The following is a 16,479-nucleotide window of genomic DNA, read 5'->3' as shown; positions in this document are numbered from 1 at the left end:
TCCGTGACAGATTAGGCAGTATAATCACATATGTTAACTTCAGTGCCCACACTGTATTTATTTATGGTTATTTGTTAAATCAAGTACTGTTAGACATGAAATAGGAAGTGTTTAACATAAATGTTATGGCTACTCACCATTGTAGCTCGCTCCTGGTCAATGATACGAGCCTCTTCTTGCAGTGGAAAACTTGCAGCCAACAAACACCGTGGAACCTAAAGGAATGAAATTAAACATTAACATTTCGCCTCGACCAATTTTCACACGTACAACGCAACGCGGCTACACTTCTGCTATTACAAACGTAAATCTCCTTAAACACAATGAGTGTTACTTACCGTGTACGCTCTAGACGGTCCAGTTGCAAGCAGAAAATAAAGATATTTCTGTTGATAATCGTCGCTGCTCAGTGGCTCACGGCCATCGCGCCAACAGATTTGAATTTTGGCGGAGGTTCGGGCAATTACGTCATATCCACGGCACATGACTGCGACGTAATACCCGCTTATCTGAAACGGCAGTTAAAAGTAGAGTTACATCAAGTTTTCTTGGAACCTAAACGAATGAAAGAAAACTATCATTTGGCCACAACCAACATTCACAGATACAACACAACGTGCGGGGTTGGGGTTAAAGATTGAGTGAAGGGCCCTCGTTTTAAACTACTGTTTTGAAAAGGAGTGGGAACAAGTAAGACGTATTTAATTTATTTAATGGGAAGTAGTAAGACTTATTAAATTTATTTAATCTACTTTTCTTCCCAGGCAAAATTTGATGTGCTGCAATTCCAAATTTCCAAAGTGAATGAAGGAATGAAGTCCTTTAAATTATGATTTTGTATAAATACTAGGCATTAACACAAAATCGACGGCACAAAATGGGCAGACTTTACTTGTTTGAAAAGGACTGGTTACAAGACAGACTTTTTTAATTTATTTAATGGGAAGAAGACTTATTTAGTTTAATTGATCTATTTTTGTTCCCTGCCAAAATTCGATTTGCTGCAATTCCAAATTTCCAAAGTGAATGAAGGAAAGAAGTCGTTTAAATTATGATTTTGTTTAAATACTAGGCATAGACACAAAATCTACTGCACAAAATGGGCAGACTTTACTTGTTTGAAGAGGACTGGTTACAAGACAGACTTTTCTGATTTATTTAATGGGAAGAGGACTTATTTAGTTTATTTAATCTATTTTTGTTCCCTGGCAAAATTGGATTTGCTGAAATTGTATTTTGCCAAATCTCGATTTGAGACCTGATAGGAAGTATTAAACGCTTAGTTAAATCAATACAAGTTGGTAATAAGAGCGAGTAATGTTGGTTGAACCGATGAATGAAGGTTGAAAGCAATTTAAATTATGACTTTGTATAAATACTAGATATTAACAGAACATCTACTGCGCAAAATGGGCAGAGTTTACTTGTTTGAGAAGGAGTGGCTTATTCAAAACTAAGATTTATGTAATCTGTTTGTTCCCAGGCAAAATTGGATGTGATGCAATTCCAAATTTCACCACATGATGGTGCCCAATTTTGACTTCATAGGACATATTAAACACTTAGCTTGTTATTATGTTCAAGGTAATCAGATTTGTTTATCATTCTAATGGCCTCTTCAAAACTATTCTGGATTACTACTTTGGATCTATTCTACATTACTTGGCAACAACATACTCTGTAACAGATTAGGCAGTATAATCACATATGTTAACTTGAGAGTGCCCACACTCAATCTACTTATCGTGATGTGTTAAATCAATTACTGTTAGACATTATTTGTCTGATAATCTACCAAATCTTTGAATTGAAGAATTTGTGATTTAATTAATAGCTTGTTCAGGGTAATCAGACTTGTATATAATTCTAATGGCCTTCTTTTGAAAACTATTCTGAATTACAACTTTGGATCTTATATTACTTTGCAACAATCTACTCCGTGACAGATTAGGCAGTATAATCACATATGTTAACTTCAGTGCCCACACTGTATTTATTTATGGTTATTTGTTAAATCAAGTACTGTTAGACATGAAATAGGAAGTGTTTAACATAAATGTTATGGCTACTCACCATTGTAGCTCGCTCCTGGTCAATGATACGAGCCTCTTCTTGCAGTGGAAAACTTGCAGCCAACAAACACCGTGGAACCTAAAGGAATGAAATTAAACATTAACATTTCGCCTCGACCAATTTTCACACGTACAACGCAACGCGGCTACACTTCTGCTATTACAAACGTAAATCTCCTTAAACACAATGAGTGTTACTTACCGTGTACGCTCTAGACGGTCCAGTTGCAAGCAGAAAATAAAGATATTTCTGTTGATAATCGTCGCTGCTCAGTGGCTCACGGCCATCGCGCCAACAGATTTGAATTTTGGCGGAGGTTCGGGCAATTACGTCATATCCGCGGCACTTGACTGCGACGTAATACCCGCTTATCTGAAACGGCAGTTAAAAGTAGAGTTACATCAAGTTTTCTTGGAACCTAAACGAATGAAAGAAAACTATCATTTGGCCACAACCAACATTCACAGATACAACACAACGTGCGGGGTTGAGGTTAAAGATTGAGTGAAGGGCCCTCGTTTTAAACTACTGTTTTGAAAAGGAGTGGGAACAAGTAAGACGTATTTAATTTATTTAATGGGAAGTAGTAAGACTTATTAAATTTATTTAATCTACTTTTCTTCCCAGGCAAAATTTGATGTGCTGCAATTCCAAATTTCCAAAGTGAATGAAGGAATGAAGTCCTTTAAATTATGATTTTGTATAAATACTAGGCATTAACACAAAATCGACGGCACAAAATGGGCAGACTTTACTTGTTTGAAAAGGACTGGTTACAAGACAGACTTTTTTAATTTATTTAATGGGAAGAAGACTTATTTAGTTTAATTGATCTATTTTTGTTCCCTGCCAAAATTCGATTTGCTGCAATTCCAAATTTCCAAAGTGAATGAAGGAAAGAAGTCGTTTAAATTATGATTTTGTTTAAATACTAGGCATAGACACAAAATCTACGGCACAAAATGGGCAGACTTTACTTGTTTGAAGAGGACTGGTTACAAGACAGACTTTTCTGATTTATTTAATGGGAAGAGGACTTATTTAGTTTATTTAATCTATTTTTGTTCCCTGGCAAAATTGGATTTGCTGAAATTGTATTTTGCCAAATCTCGATTTGAGACCTGATAGGAAGTATTAAACGCTTAGTTAAATCAATACAAGTTGGTAATAAGAGCGAGTAATGTTGGTTGAACCGATGAATGAAGGTTGAAAGCAATTTAAATTATGACTTTGTATAAATACTAGATATTAACAGAACATCTACTGCGCAAAATGGGCAGAGTTTACTTGTTTGAGAAGGAGTGGCTTATTCAAAACTAAGATTTATGTAATCTGTTTGTTCCCAGGCAAAATTGGATGTGATGCAATTCCAAATTTCACCACATGATGGTGCCCAATTTTGACTTCATAGGACATATTAAACACTTAGCTTGTTATTATGTTCAAGGTAATCAGATTTGTTTATCATTCTAATGGCCTCTTCAAAACTATTCTGGATTACTACTTTGGATCTATTCTACATTACTTGGCAACAACATACTCTGTAACAGATTAGGCAGTATAATCACATATGTTAACTTGAGAGTGCCCACACTCAATCTACTTATCGTGATGTGTTAAATCAATTACTGTTAGACATTATTTGTCTGATAATCTACCAAATCTTTGAATTGAAGAATTTGTGATTTAATTAATAGCTTGTTCAGGGTAATCAGACTTGTATATAATTCTAATGGCCTTCTTTTGAAAACTATTCTGAATTACAACTTTGGATCTTATATTACTTTGCAACAATCTACTCGGTGACAGATTAGGCAGTATAATCACATATGTTAACTTCAGTGCCCACACTGTATTTATTTATGGTTATTTGTTAAATCAAGTACTGTTAGACATGAAATAGGAAGTGTTTAACATAAATGTTATGGCTACTCACCATTGTAGCTCGCTCCTGGTCAATGATATGAGCCTCTTCTTGCAGTGGAAAACTTGCAGCCAACAAACACCGTGGAACCTAAAGGAATGAAATTAAACATTAACATTTCGCCCGGACCAACATTCACACGTACAACGCAACGCGGCTACACTTCTGCTATTACAAACGTAAATCTCCTTAAACACAACGAGTGTTACTTACCGTGTACGCTCTAGGCAAAATTGGATGTGATGCAATTCCAAATCTATCTGAAACGGCAGTTAAAAGTAGAGTTACATCAAGTTTTCTTTTTTAATCAACACAATCATTTACAACCGTTGACCAGAAAGAATCGTCGAAATTCGACGTCCCCCACAAACGCCACGCTCACTCGCTTTTCAGGGCAACAAAAGTACTTCTTTTTAAAAACGATGAGTTGTACTTACCGTGTACGCTCTGGACGGTCCAGTTGCAAGCAGAAAATAAAAATATTTCTCTTGTTAGTCGTATGTTACCATCCGCTGTGTCTTTGTCAACATCGCCGCCATTTTCCTACTTCCTGCTGCGAGCCACGCCCACGGATTTAAATTTGGGCGGAAGCTCTTTCCATTGGCGTCGTTTTCGCGTATAGCAAATCCGATTGGTTGGGAAGGGGGCACGGTTATGCAGCCGAGGAGTCCTGTGATCGGTGGGATGTAAAGTAGGCGTCGACGTCACGTCCGCGTCACGTGACCACGACGTGGCAGACGTCAAATAGCAACCGCTGATTTGTTTAGTAGACTTACAGTTGTTATGCATTGACATAATGGCGCACACACCAAATAGATTTAAATAAATTAAATAATTCTTCTGCCCACTCTCTTTTAAACAAGTTAACTCTCCCCGCGGATTTGAATTCCGGCGAAAGTTACGCCCATCGACGTCACGTATGTCACGTGACCACGACGTGGCAGATGTCATATAGCAACCGCTGTTTTGTTTAGTAGATTTACAGTTGTTATGCATTGGCATAATGGTGTGCACTCAAAATAGATTTAAATAAATTAAATATTTCTTCTGCCTACTCCCTTTTAAACAAGTTAACTCTGCCCACGTCCATTGACGTCTTGTCTGCGTCACGTGACCACGACGTAGCGACGTCATATAGTAACCGCTGTTTTGACCAGTAGACTTAGTTATTATGCGTTGACATAATGGCGCACTGGTTAGCATGGCCACCTCTTAAGCATGATGATGCGGGTTCGACGCCTGATCAATGTTAGCATGGAGTGAGCTGAAGTGCATGGCGCTGAAGATTTGAATCTTTGAAATGCGCTGAGGTCTGACATATCAGGCAGAATGGTTTGCCATCACGTTCAACAAAAAATAGAAACTTTCCCACTCTGATTAAAACGTCCTGTGTTCATCTACGTATTTTCGTTTTGCTGTGCATCTTTTCCCTGCCATTTCGAGAGCCCAATTGACACTCATAGTTTAAAGAAATGTGTTTGCCCATCCTACTTTGTGGAATTTCACCACATGCGCTTTTGACCAAAATACCAAATTGAACTCAAGTGAAGCCAACACGCACAACACGCACAACCCCCCCCCCCCCACACACACACACACACACACACAAATGTTGATATGAACATAAAAGAGCCGCATGCGGTTCGGGAGTTGCGGCTTGGCCAAACCTGTACTATACAACTTTATTTGTATAAAATTTTCACAACAGCTGTCACACAAACAAAGCGGGAAAAACCGAAGACGTGCGTGTTCCGCCCACGCTGGATTTATTTGCACCTTTGAAAAGACACCGTATTGCCGCAGATGTGGCAAAGAGTACTTTTGGGCATCTGAGACGGAAGGATGTCCAAAGCATCACGTCACCTGCTCTGGTAGGCATGGTGGTGGGACGTTGAGGTCAACCGCTTTGGGGTTGGCTGACTCTTTGATCGCAGGATGCCACACACTTGAAGACAGAAGCAGAAAAGCAGAACTAAATGCAAAATGTACTCACCGGTGACTCCAATTTTTTTCCCCCCTGAAGAAACAGCTGGACGGGTGGCCCCGGCTGGCCAGTGGGACTCTTGTTATTCTGACCCTTTTTAGTGCGCGTTTGGGGCAACAACCGTTTTTTGTGGCGCTCTCTTCTGGTTCAAAAGTGCCCTGCATGTGAATTTGCTTTTCCTGCCTTCTGATTGGATGAGCGCCGGTGTGACGCGGTGCCTCTGTCACCGTGGCGGGGGGTATACGTTGGCATCGGAGCGTCTGCCAACGTCTGAGACCGGCTGGCAGTGTATCGGAGGTGTCGAGTGCGGTGCCGCTGGAGCTCACTCACCAGCTGGTGTTAGGGCCACAGAATGAAGGCCAAGGAGAAGAATAGAAAGAGAAACAGAAACTTCTCCTCCAATTGTTTGATTTGTCTCTTCTGAGCTTCGATGAATTCTTTCAGCTCTTTGTTCCTCTAGGACGGACAAATGGAAAGTGGCATTCAAAAGCCAGTAAGCGTGCAAGTAAGTGCCGGGCTGGCTTTGGGCCCTTACCTGTTGCGCGCTGTGCAGCAGATCCATTCTCTCTTGGAGGATGCAAGCGTCGCGCTCCCTCAACTCGCACATCAGGGCTCGCTTCCATTGGTCCACGGCGCTCCTAAGCTCTTCTCTCTGATCCGCCGTCAGCACGTCATTCACGCCAGCGTGGCTGGCTTTTTCGCCGTCCGTGGCGGGGCAGTCCCGCTGCGGTAGCGCCTCGTACAACATGGCCTCCAGCTCCAGGATCCTCTGGGCCGCAATCCTCGTCCATCAGTGGTCCGGCGGGAGATTTGAGGGCGGCTTACCTTATGAGCCTGGTCCATGGAACACTTCCTGAAGTCCAACTCTTCATCCAGGTAGCCCTTCTGCTTGCAGAACATATCCTAGCACAGCTCAAGGTCAGAATTGTTGGGGCACATTGCCGGAGTTCCCCTTGGCTGATGTCGCGTGTCTGTCTACCTTCTCACTTTCAATGTCCAACATCTTCTGTTGAAGTGCTGACTTGGTCACTTTGATGTATTCTAACCACTGAGGAAAGGCTGCTGTCACATAAAGAGAATGCGAGAGCGTGCGTGGACGTGCGCGTTACCTTCTCGGCTAGGGTGAGAAGGGTCCTGGCGTGAATCACGACCACCTGCTCCTCGTTGGTGAGATTCTGCAAGAGCCCAAAGGCACAGCGTCAACAAGCTTCTTTCAGCGCAAAGCCTTCCAAAAGTCACATTTGAGCCGCCGAGTCTCGTGGAGTGCGAACATAAGGAGTTCGACATACACTTACGGCGTTATAGCCCAGGATGTCCAGCTTCTTCATCAGATCACTGATGACGATGTCCGGGGGAAAGGCGCAAGGAGCAATGTAAGGTGTTCTGGGACCTCGGGTTAAGGTTAGGGTTGCGAGGGACGCCTTACGTACGCTCACGCCCTCGGCCTCGCAGTAGATCTGCAAAGGGCTGAGGCCGTCTGGGAAACGGACTTGCAGAAACTTCAAGACGGGGGAGCGCCACTCCCTCTCCTGAAAGGCAGAGGCATGCATCCGTCCGTCCGTCCGTCCGTCCGTCCGTCACATCTCTGGCCTCAACACGCTTGTGCGAGTCTTCCCACCTCCAGCTCCAGGATGCGGAACTCAAGCAGTTCGTTTTGGTCTCGGATATCCTGGATGTGCTCTTTCAGACGCGCTTCTTCCGCCTCCATCCGCCTGACCTGAAAAGACAGTCAGACCTCATCTGCGGGGCTTCCCGACAGGTGTGACGCCAAGCGACTCCGCCCAGCGCCTTTCTTTCCGTCACCTTTTCGGCCAACTGCTGATTGCTCTGACGCAGCAGCTGCTTCTCCTCCACCCACTTGACATTCTAGAAGAGACAAACGCGTGGACAGCTTTGGAATGTTGTGTCATTTTCATCCACAAATTCTTTGGTTGACTGGAAAATGACATTTGCTTTTCTCCGCATTTTCCCAGCCACGTTCGGGGGGGGGGTTGGTCCAGTAATGCCAGACGGATGAGTGACTGAAGAATGTAGCTATTTTGTCTGAGAAAAAGGTGTGCTCATTGATGAGCTTACCTGTCCTTGTTGCTTCAGCGCTGACTCCAGATCTGCTACTCTGCTTTGATAGTGACCCATTTCTACCATCAGCTTTTCTCTGGTCTGAAAGGAGGAGGAGGGAGGCTCCTCCTCCTCCTTTCAGACCAGAGAACACCCGAGGCTGGGTGAGAACGGGGAGGCTGCGACCCGGCCGGGGGTTGCGGGAAGGGGCGCCACCTTGATCTCCTTCTCGGCGTCGTAGTCCCCTTTCGCTGGTCTGGGCTAGCAGAGCGTAGGCTCGTTGCAGCGCTTGATATTCTTGCGTCAGCTGGCGGTAGCGAAGCTCCGCCTCTTCATGCACACACCAATGCAACACAGCACTAGTACCAGAATCAGTCAGACCGGCGACAAAGCACCCGCGACGCAAAGACGAGTCCGATTCCAGGCTGAAGAGGAATGTTTGGTGCCAATACGCTGGCAGAAATGGCGGGCTACCTCTTCGGGTTCCGTGTCGGGGGTTCTGTCGGTGTGAAAAGACAAGGACGATCCGTCCGAGTCCACCAACACGTCTTCGTCGTAGCCGTAAAATGTTTCGATGACCTGCGGGCGCGGAAGCAAACATCTCTCTGAACAAACTGAAGCGACACCTCACGATGAATCGACGAGAGGAACGATAGCGAGAAAAAGGCCATTTCATCTTGCGCAACACCAAGCAGCCGCAAACAAACAGACTCACCTTGCAGGACCTCACGCTTTGTTCCTCCTCAGAGATTCTCGACGTCGGTATCGTAGCAGCAAATCTCTCTCCTGTCGACACAAATAATCCGCCTTTGAGATTCTTTGGATGCAAAGGGAACGAACGGCTCCGGCGCAGAAACAAACGCGACTCACAATGACATTTCTGACATGAGCTCCTGTCTCCAGAGCCTGAAAAACACGTCACCGGCGATGATTGGAGGGACGCTCGTCTTTTCCAAAAGTGACAACTACAGGGTGTGTCAGGGTTTTCCAGATTATCTTTATCGTATCATTGTGTTGCTTTGACTTTGACTGCGACCTGTAATAAATAATATTATTTATCCCTTATTTATCCCTATCGCTTATCCCTTCCTACACAAAGTCGTAAAACACCCCTTGCTATGTTTTGACTAGAGGTCAAGGGCTTCCTCTATTCAATCCACTCTTACACCCACCCTGTTTCTCTTAATTAAAATGCTCGTGCAGGAGCCGAGAGTCAGACTTCATTCGTACAACGGATGGACTCTCCACCTGCAGGTGTCCAAAAGAACTTACTTGTCTCCCGTGTGGTTCTTGCAAAATAAGTTGGAGCGAGCGCAACTCTAACAGGGTGCATTTTGCCACTAGCTGCCTACGGACAATGACGTCGCGCTCGCGGCTCATGGTTGACGGGCTGAGCAGCCGGGCAAGTCCGTCGTTTTCAGCGCACAGCGAGTGGCAAAGGCGCTGACAAAACGGGAGCTTTGAGCTGCTGAAAACGGCAAAACAAGTCTAAAGCGTGTTCAAACGCGTGCGCACAATGCTCCTGCTTGAAAGGTCGGAATTTAAGGGGCCAATTTTTTGGATGGCGGCCGCCGGCCAAGCTTTGGACGGAAAAGGTTTCCTGGCGACAGCGAGCGAGCGCGGCGCTGCCGTACGTGCACCGAGTCGCCTGCCTGAAGACCTTGGACAAGTCGTCGATGATGTGCCGCTGCTCCACAACTTGAAGGAACTCCATTTCACCGTCCTGCTGGCCGCAACCGCGGTCCAGGTCATTGAGCGAACTAGGCCTTCTCTGTGGAACACAAATGCAGTGGACTCTGTTGGCACGCCGCCGTTGTCCGCGTCGACTTACCAAGCTTGCCATCTCCTCGTTCTCCTGGGTGACAAAGCGCACTTTGTTTTCAAGGCGACACAGCACCAGCGAGAGTTCTTCATTCTTCCTGCTCAGGCGTTTGTTTTTGTACAGGAGTGGCAGAAACTGGCTTTCTGTTTCTCTCAGTCGCTTTAGCTGCAAGCATGAAGTGCGGGATGTGAAAGACGCACAACACGCGGGCCAGAACGTATCCATTCCTTTTGCATCGGTTTGAACGGAATCGTGGCTTTGGCTCCCAATAAAAGACATCTACCAGGCAACCGACTCGCCGCGCCGCTCAACTAATAAGCAAGCGCAATGGGTGCCTCGCTGGATGGCGCGCATCAAACGTAGCGCAAACCTTCAAGCGTGCCGTCAATAAATTACCAGTTCATTGCGCTCTTCAGAAAGCAGGGCGTTTCGATCCTCCAGTTTCCTGATGACTGCACTGAGCTCAGCGATTTTCAGATGAAACCGTCGCGTGTCCCGATCCTCCTGAGACTGAAAACGCCCCGCAACACACACACACAAGCACTCGTTCAAAGTTCAAAACTGTTTTTGTGCTACCTTCCTCCAGCAACGAACTAAGTCATGCGTACTGCAAGTGTGTGATGAGGTGGCTTACGCAATGAAGAGGATTGCTAGTAGCGGCGTTGACCCCACTTCCAGGGTAGTTTAGGCCCGCCCTTTGGGAATCCCTCAGGGCAGCGATCTGCTGCTCGGCAGCCTGAGTCTGCAGCTGAAGGCGGTGGACGTGGCCGGCCCCAGGGCTTCATCCAAAACACTAACCGCTCTGTCTTTCAGCTTGATCTCATCCGTCTGGATGTACAAACGGGGAGCGCTCAGGCAGGCGGGCAAACTCATTTGCCAGAATTGTGACAAAAACAAAGAGAGCAACCGGCCAATTTTTTTCTTGAATCGACTAGAACACCTTTGCTGTGACAAAAGCGAAGCGAGCAACCGGACATTTTCTTCTTGTGAAATAGAATAGAATAGAATGCCTTAGGTGTCATTGCACTGCAGGTATACAACGAAATTGGGAACATAGCCACGCACCGCGCATCTGATCAGTCCTACCAGTCGGCGGATCTCCCTCTCGCAGTCTCTCTTGGTTCGGCTCAGCTCCTCCCGATGCTGGTGATGAGCCGATCGGAGCTCGGCCGCTCGGGACTGCCAGGCCTGCTGGGCCGCTGCCAGGGCTTCTTCCGCGCTCCTGGTGGAGGCGACACCGCTCGGTCTCCCGACACCGCCGCGTCTCCTCCACCTCCGCCAGCAAAGCGCCCCCCCTCCTCACCTGAGCAGACATTGCGCCACACCGGGCCGTTGAGACCGCAACGGAGCGCCGCGACGCTTACTGGGGACAAGCTACACAATACGGTAGCGGCCGCATCGAAGCCCGACGTGGCGTGCGGATAGTCAGACACGGATAGAGCGGATCACCTTGTCCATGGAGCCGTCCCTCAGGCTGAGGACCAAGGCATTCAGTCGCTGGATCTCTCCATCTTTGATTTTGATCACTCTCATCAGCTCCATTTCATGCTGCCGCAGTAATGTCTCCCTGGTAATGGCTAACTCTTTCTGCTTCTCCTCATGGAGTTTGCTTTTGAGTTCCGTCATGGCGGCGGTGGCACGGTGGTGCTCCGCCCGCAGGTCCTGACTTCTCTCTCTCTCCAGACAGCTGACCTGACATGACTTAGACTTAGACTTAGACAAACTTTATTGTCATCTTGTCTGCACATGGTGCATACAAAACGAAATTCCGTTGCATACGTCTTACAACAAAGTAGTGATATTGCAGTTGAATAGAAGTAACATATCCTATGAAAATATATATATATACATATATACTATATATATATATATATATATATATATTAAAAATAAGTATAAAGTGCAGCAGTGATAATTATGCAATAGTGCAAGTAGGCAAAACAGTATTCAAGAGTGTGCAGAGGAATGCTAAACCATGTATTAAACTTCTATTTAAAGGGTTTATACAAGTTCAGTAAAGTTGGTAGTGCGAGATAGTGCAAGATAGAGGTCCGTAGTGTCATAAAGTACAGTTCTGTGAATGTGTGATGCAGAGTTCAGTTTAGAGCTCAACAGTTCTAGTGTTCAACAGTCTGATGACAGCAGGGAAAAAGCTGTTGCAGAACCTGGTGGACCTGCAGCGGATGCTGCAAACCTCTTCCCAGAGGGCAGCAGGGAGAACAGTCCATGGTGGGGGTGTGATGGGTCATTGATGATGTTACGGGCACGGGACATGCAGCGCTGAGATGAAATGTCCTGAATGGAGGGAAGAGGAGCCCCTATGATCCTCTCTGCTGTCCTCACCACTCTCCTCACGTTCTTCCAATCGGAGGCGGTGCAGCCTCCACACCACACAGAGAGACAGCTTGTCAGAATGCTCTCTATGGTGCTCCTGTAGAACGTCCTCATGATGGGTGGGGGCAGGTGGGCTCTCCTCATCCTCCGCAGGAAGTACAAGCGCTTCTGTGCCCTCTTGACCAGTGCCGTAGTGTTCATAGTCCAGGTGAGGTCTTCTGTGATGTGGACCCCCAGGAATTTGGTGGTGCTGACCACCTCCACAGCTGAGCTGTTGATGATCAGTGGAGCGTGGTGAGGCTGTTTTTTCCTGAAGTCGACGATGATCTCCTTCATCTTCTCCTCATTCAGGATCAGGCTGTTTTCTCTGCACCAGCCCACCAGCTGCTCCACCTCCTCTCTGTAGTCCAGGTCGTTGTTGTCTCTGATGAGCCCCACCACCGTTGTGTCGTCTGCTGACTTCACGATGTGATTGGTGGTGAACCTGAGGACGCAGTCGTGTGTCATCAGGGTGCACAGCAGGGGGCTCAGGACGCAGCCCTGAAGGGAGCCTGTGCTGAGGGTGATGACATCAGAGGTGTTCTGTCCGACCCGGACTGACTGAGGTCTGTTGGTGAGGAAGTCTAGCAGCCAGTTGCGAAGGGGGGTGTTGAAGCCCAGGTGTTCCAATTTTCCTACCAGATGCTGTGGGATGATGGTGTTAAACGCTGAGCTGAAGTCCAGGAACAGCCTCCGCACATGGGTGTTCTTCTCCTCCAGGTGAGCCAGGCTCAGGTGAAGAACGGAGGAGATGGCGTCCTGAGTGGAGCGGTTTTGCCGGTCGGCAAACTGGAACGGGTCAAATAATAGGGGGAGTCTGGAAACGATGTGACCTTTAAGCAGCCTTTCGAAGCACTTCATCATAACCGGAGTCAGTGCAACAGGCCGGTAATCATTAAATGAGGTGATTTGAGGTTTCTTCGGCACCGGAATGATGGAGGCAGTCTTAAAGCACGCCGGCACTGTGGCTTGGCCCAGCGAGGTGTTAAAAATGTCTGTGATGACCCCAGCCAGATGACTTGCACATTCCCTGAACACACGCCCAGGAATGTTGTCGGGGCCAGGGGCCTTACAGGGGTTGACTCTCCTCAGGGTCTTCAACACATCGGCGGAGTCAAGGCAGAGTACCTCCTCTTCCTGATGGGGGACAGTTTTAACTGCTGGAGTGCCGTTTAGTGCCTCGAACCTCCCAAAGAAGTTATTTAGACCATTTAGAAAGTCAGCATCAACTACACCCACCGGGGGGGGGGAGGGTGAGTTGTAGTCTGTAATCGCCCGTATGCCTTGCCACATACTCCTGATGTTTTTGACGTCGTGGAAACGATCCTGAAATTTTCGACTGCGGTCTCGCTTCGCTATCCTGATGGCACGGTTCAAGTTGGCTCTCGCTGTCCTCAGTGTCTCCTTGTCGCCAGACTTGAAGGCAGAGTTCCGCGCTCGTAGCGTTTGACGTACCTCCTCAGTCATCCAGGGTCGTTGGTTGCCCCGGGTGATGATATTCTTAGTGGTGCTGACGTCCTCGGTGCATTTGTTGATGTAGGCTGACACAGTCATGGCACACGCATGTCTAATCTACATCGGGAAAACTGGGAGGGAGGGAGGCAGGCAGGGAGGCAGGCAGGGAGGCAGGCAGGGAGGCAGGCAGTGTCTGTCTGTTGAGGTTTTCACCTTGTTCTTCTCCTGCTGAAGTTCTAACTGGACGTCCATCAGTTTGGTTCTCAGCTCGTCATTGGCGGCCTGAAGGGCGTCCGTTCGCTCCGCCTTGGCCCGCCCTGCCGGAGCTCGTTTGGACATCTCTTACTCGAGTCTCGCCCGGTCGTCAGTCAGAGATCACAACATTTGTACCTGGAGAGCACAAACGCAGCGCTGTTTTCCACTGGCTTCGAACTCAACTTCAATCGGTACCGTAACTTACAACATCATAAACATAGAACTAGCTTGACTTATTCATTGAATAAATGCATTTGGTTCTTCAAAACTGCATCACGCAACATAGCGTGACCGAGACGGCCGTTATCCACCTGCGTGAAGTTATTTGGTGAAATGAATGAGATGTTTAAGACACCATCGTTCTGTCTCTATGTAGATGAAGGGAAATAATCGATTGCTGAAGGTCCAAAGGTGTTGTGATAAACAAATAAACATATTAGTGATTAGTGACATATTTGTGATAAACATATTAGGCAGGATAATCACATATGTTAACGTGACTGCCCACACTGTATTTATTTATGGTTATTTGTTAAATCGAGTACTGTTAGACATGAAATAGGAAGTGTTTAACATAAATGGAAGACGAAAGGGGTACTCACCATTGTAGCTCCTGCTGGTCAATGATACGAGCCTCTTCTTGCAGTGGAAAACATACAGCCAACAAACACCGTGGAACCTAAAGGAATGAAATTAAACATTAACATTTAGCCTCAACCAACATTCACAGATACAACGCAACGCAAACTACACAAACGTAAATCTTTTTAAACACAATGAGTTGTACTTACCGTGTACGCTCTAGACGGTCCACTTGCAAGCGGAAAATAAAGATATTTCTGTTGATAATCGTCGTGTTTGTATCCGGTGTCTCGCTCAAGGCCATTGCGCCCACAGATTTGAATTTTGGCGAGAGTTCAGCCTATTGACGTCATTTCCGCGGTGTAATACCCGCATATCTGAAACGGCAAAGTTAAGAGTAGAGTTAAATAAAGTTTTTAGTCAACGCAATAATTTACAACCGTTGACCAGTCGAAATAATCGTCGAAATTTGGCGTCTGTGGCTGGAAGCAGACGCCGAGTTCGACATTCCTCCCAAACGCCACACTCCCTTGCTTTTCAGGGCTAAAAAAAAACAGTTGTAATTACCTTGTACGCTCTAGACGGTCAAGTTGCAAGCTGAAAACAAAAATATTTGCCTTGTTAGTCATCGTGTTACTAACAGCTGTGTCTTGTTTGCCAGAACTGCCGCTTTCCTACTTCCTGTTGCAAGCCACGCCCACGGATTATAATTTTGCCGTGAGTTCCGCCTATTGACGTCATGTCCGCGTCACATGACTGCGACGTAATATTATCTAAAACTGTTTGTGCGGTATTGTGTTGTTCTGTGCGGTATTGTGTTATTCTGTGCGGCGTCGTGTTGTTCTGTGCGGCGTCGTGTTGTTCAGTGCGACGTCGTGTTGTTCAGTGCGGCATGGTGTTGTTCAGTGCGGCATGGTGTTGTTCAGTGCGGCATGGTGTTGTTCAGTGCGGCATAATGTTGTTCAGTGCGGCATAATGTTGTTCAGTGCGGCATGGTGTTGTTCAGTGCGGCATGGTGTTGTTCAGTGCGGCATGGTGTTGTTCAGTGCGGCATAATGTTGTTCAGTGCGCCATAATGTTGTTCAGTGCGGCATGGTGTTGTTCAGTGCGGGATGGTGTTGTTCAGTGCAGGATGGTGTTGTTCAGTGCGGCATGGTGTTGTTCAATGCGGCATGGTGTTGTTCAGTGCGGGATGGTGTTGTTCAGTGCGGCATGGTGTTGTTCAGTGCGGTATAATGTTGTTCAGTGCGGCATGGTGTTGTTCAGTGCGGCATGGTGTTGTTCAGTGCGGCATGGTGTTGTTCAGTGCGGCATGGTGTTTTTCAGTGCGGAATGGTGTTGTTCAGTGCGGCATGGTGTTGTTCAGTCCGGGATGGTGTTGTTCAATGCGGGATCGTGTTGTTCAGTGCGGGGTGGTGTTGTTCAGTGCGGGATGGTGTTGTTCAGTGCGGCATGGTGTTGTTCAATGCGGCATGGTGTTGTTCAGTGCGGGATGGTGTTGTTCATTGCGGCATGGTGTTGTTCAGTGCGGCATGGTGTTGTTCAGTGCGGCATGGTGTTGTTCAGTGCGGCATGGTGTTGTTCAGTGCGGCATAATGTTGTTCAGTGCGGCATGGTGTTGTTCAGTGTGGAAAGGTGTTGTTCAGTGCAGGATGGTGTTGTTCAGTGCGGCATGGTGTTGTTCAATGCAGGATCGTGTTGTTCAGTGCAGCATAATGTTGTTCAGTGCAGCATGGTGTTGTTCAGTGCGGCATGGTGTTGTTCAATGCGGCATGGTGTTGTTCACTGCGGGATGGTGTTGTTCAATGCGGGATCGTGTTGTTCAGTGCGGCATAATGTTGTTCAGTGCAGCATGGTGTTGTTCAGTGCGGCATGGTGTTGTTCAGTGCGACATAATGTTGTTTAGTGCGGCATAATGTGTTTCAGTGCGGCATAATGTTCAGTGCGGCATGG

General features: G+C 46.8%; 1 long non-coding RNA gene across 1 annotated transcript; it reads right to left on the bottom strand.

Moving 5' to 3' along the window:
- Window positions 1-7,282: 7,282 nt before the first annotated feature.
- On the bottom strand, window positions 7,283-8,128 carry LOC148378468 (uncharacterized). Its single transcript, XR_015855861.1, has 3 exons — window positions 7,785-8,128; window positions 7,600-7,698; window positions 7,283-7,510 (listed from the first exon to the last, which is right to left on the bottom strand). It is a non-coding gene; the product is annotated as an uncharacterized LOC148378468 (long non-coding RNA).
- Between the last annotated feature and the right edge of the window lie 8,351 nt (window positions 8,129-16,479).

The sequence above is a fragment of the Syngnathus floridae genome, unplaced genomic scaffold, assembly GCF_059516105.1.
Source record: "Syngnathus floridae isolate MCC-2025c unplaced genomic scaffold, RoL_Sflo_1.0 HiC_scaffold_42, whole genome shotgun sequence".
Taxonomy (NCBI): Eukaryota; Metazoa; Chordata; class Actinopteri; order Syngnathiformes; family Syngnathidae; genus Syngnathus; species Syngnathus floridae.
Note: the sequence above shows the minus strand (reverse complement) of the source record. Positions and strands in the feature narration are given on the sequence as shown.